Below are 3,565 nucleotides of genomic sequence, written 5' to 3'. Positions count from 1 at the left end.
CATTTATACTGTATTAAAAAAAATCATGTATATGATAACCTGAGACCCTGTATAACACACTCACGTTGACACTGGTTTTAGACTGGTCATCCTTGGTAGATTAGAATTTAAGTTTTATTTTACATAATGTTTGTTTGATGTTTATGAAGTTCAACTGATCCTAAATACAAGTAGTTGGGTGAAATTAAAGTCATGGTGTGTGTGTGTGTGTGTGTGTGTGTGTGTGTGTGTGTGTGTGTGTGTGTGTTTTGACATAACAACGGTCACTAATAATTTGGTTATAATAAATATGAATACACTTTTGAACTGCATCAAACGTGTCAGTATTTGGCACAGGGCTATTCAACTGACGGCCCACGGGCCGGATGTGGCCCGTGAGTGACCAAATTTCGGCCCGCCGATTGGTTCATTCATCTCTTAAGCTCAAACCCCCGGTTTTCTACTTTAATTACTCTAAGTTCATTTAGTTAAACATAGACATGTTTGGTATCTACAGAAACGTCAGAGTCTTGGCTAGAAGAAAACCATTTCTGTGAACACTCAAACCAGTTAAAACTGCAAGCAGTTGAAGATAAAATGTTGAAAGTGAGAATAAAATTGGTTTAAAAATTATTCAAGTCAGAGATGTTAAAATATTATTTGTGTCTAATAATAGGAGGCAGAATGTGCTCTTTTTGTTTTTGATAATGTTTAATTATCACTATTATGGGTTCTGTATGTTGTATTCATGATTAAATACAGAAAAATAAACTATTCAGGTAACAGATCTTTGCAATACTTGGTTTATTTACATAATAACTTTAACTGCTGGATGTTCAGCCCCTCAGCTGTTGGTCTGCAGTAACTGTGGCCCCTGGAGCAGTTTAGTTGAATTCACCTGATTAGCACCTTGTAAACTGACACTACCATCTTAGGAACACTAGATGGCGCAGTCGAGTTGTAACCTGCTGTTAATTGTCCCGACAACTGTGATCCACCTGGTGCGTTAATCGGTTTCTCTTTCAGGGCGGAGGAGGTGGGGGGAGAAACATCACAAACTTCCTTTTCCCTCTCTCTCTCTGATGAAGGAGGAGCCTGCAGACACACCGACATGCACCAACGTGGAGGCTGACACACAAGTCGGGCTGCGCGGAGTGAAACCTCTGAACTCAGCCGGTCCGTGTGCGATGCGCTCCTCCTGACGCCAGCCASCCCAGGAGAGTCGAACCGTCAACCGGCCAGCAGAACCGATCACAGGTCCGCCGATTCTTCGCAGGGAGACAGCAGAGCAGCCGGGACGCCCACCTCTCAGAGCTCCAGGTGAGAAACTCCAGGAACTCAGGAATGCTAAAAACAGATTGCTGCAACAGTTTGGGGAAATTCCTGAGCAGCACTTCTTTATGCCAATGTGTTTTACTGTAATGTTACCTCATAGATTAAAAAACAAATAATCTGAACTCTCAATTAGGCTTGATTACATTATATTTATGAGAGACTCAAAACAGCAAGAACTTACATGTTAAAACATTTATTAAAACTGAAAACTAGATTCCTTCTCTCTTCTTTAAATGAACACAGAGCTGTATGTTGTGAGTAAGAGATACTGATTAATATCGGATTAGTATAAATATGTATTTCCTAAAAAGAAGAGGTAGAAAGTAGTGTCCAAAATGTTTTTGAAATATATGGAAATAACATGCATGTTAGTGCAGAGGTTTTAGTTCAGGAAGGTAAATTAATGTTACTGTTTAGACATCAGTAATTGGTGAAAATAATGTGAACCTAAACAAGCAAATCTAAACACTGACTTAAAATGATACGTATAAAGGTACGCTTAGTGTCATGAAGATGGCTCAGGAAGAACGAGAATTCAAGAAGAAAAAAATCCTTGCAATTTATCCTCATGGAAACACTCAACGTGACCTTAAATTAAAAAAAAAAAAGTGAACATTTGTTTGTTTACCACCAAAATCAGAAATGATTGAAAATAGGTCATTATGAAAAAGCGTATCAGAATCAAGTAATGTGACAATTAATATTACTTAGTATTTACACGTATGCAGATACGTTACCACGTGATTTCAGCCAGGTGATTTGTTTACACTGAGTGCATACCCGCATTTCAGAATTGCATATTGACATAGAAAACTTACTAGAATAAACAAATAACTAAATAAATAAAAGTTCGGGATAACTTTTTTTTGTGGTTGAATTCATAGTTTTCATTACGAACGTTTGAACTCTTTCTGATTTCTTTTCCATGATGACATTTTTTTAAAAACTTAAAACAAGTCACGTTAGGGTTAAATCATGATTAAGTTAGTTTGTCTCGTTTGCTTTTAAAGTCATGTTTGTTTGGGAATTAGTGCGTTTGTGGCCCATGCACACCTTCCTCATCTGTCTGGGTAATTGTTTTCTTGGTGCCGCCTGGCTGTCCCGGGCCTCGGGGCCCCCCAGGGAAAGTCCTGCCCGCAGACAGGCAGCTCAGCCCGGCTGGGGACATGTCGGGTCCTGCCGCGCCTCTGAAGTCTCCTCACTGGCTTTGAACTGAAGCTGCTGGAGGAGGAAATCAATCCGTCTCTATCCTCTTGTCTCTCTCTCTCTCTCTCTGCAGCCCCCCAGCGCAGCCTGTCGCTGCTGCTGCCACAAAAAAATCTTTCATGTTCGCAGGTAGAAAGACAGAAGCATAGGCAGAGAAGAAACAGGAGGGAGTGTAACTCATCTTCAAAAGACATTTATACGGTTTCTGGGGGATTAAAGGGGATGAAGGTGGAACAGCTAACCGAAGCCGGTGCCTGTAGTCACGAGCGTCCAATAAGAAACTGAAGTGAACAGATGATTTGTTTACTTACTCGCTGCTCTGTCACTTCAAGCTGCTCCTTCCTGGAATCCGCACATTAGCTCTATTTATTTTGGAGTGATWTCATAGGAAGGAGAGGGGGGGATTCTTGTGTGTTTTTCTTGTGAAAGTTGCTGCTGAGATTTATGTCGGATCGCAGCTGATTTTAATCCAACCCAGCGTGTCCGTTTACCCCGTGGAGAAATTTATAGAGCTCAGGAGGCCTTCTGGGGTTGATCGTTTAGGAATGCTCCACACATCTAAGAGGAAATTTCAGCTTAACGCGTCATCCGAAGTTTACTTCTGGAAGTTATTTTGACACGTTATATTGCTCCAAAGAGTAATTTATTACTACTTTTACTGTTTGGTGGAGGCTTGTGCCCACACGGCCGTACTACCATCAGGACGAGCTGCTTTATTAGCTTCATTCCCACAGGCACAAGGGCACTGGAGTCGTATTTTATTCCATTTCAATGAAGCATAACAAGACTTAATATATATGTTTCCATCCAAGTTAGATTAGAATATGTTAGAAACGAAAAGACATAAAGTTGAAGCCTGCTTACATTATCTGGATCACAACGTGGGCGTGCACCTGCAGCTTCACTGACCACCAAGCTACCACAGCCCCCACCATTCAAATATGGAATAAATCTGATCTGTAAATCTGTTAGATCTTAAATTAACTTTAGTGTTGCCCCATTCATCGTGTGCTGAACAGAGATTGTATACCAGGGCTATTCAACT

General features: G+C 40.7%; 1 protein-coding gene across 1 annotated transcript in view; it reads left to right on the top strand.

Moving 5' to 3' along the window:
* Nucleotides 1-3,565, top strand: part of edar (ectodysplasin A receptor) — a gene marked incomplete in the record, with an annotated part of 54,305 nt that overhangs the window by 10,333 nt on the left and 40,407 nt on the right. Inside the window, 1 exon segment of the mRNA XM_014011518.1 lies at nucleotides 1,068-1,299.

Source organism: Austrofundulus limnaeus, unplaced genomic scaffold, assembly GCF_001266775.1.
Source record: "Austrofundulus limnaeus strain Quisiro unplaced genomic scaffold, Austrofundulus_limnaeus-1.0 Scaffold81, whole genome shotgun sequence".
NCBI lineage: Eukaryota > Metazoa > Chordata > Actinopteri > Cyprinodontiformes > Rivulidae > Austrofundulus > Austrofundulus limnaeus.
The sequence above is the reverse complement of the archived record's forward strand: the minus strand, read 5'-3'. Positions and strand labels throughout refer to the sequence as shown.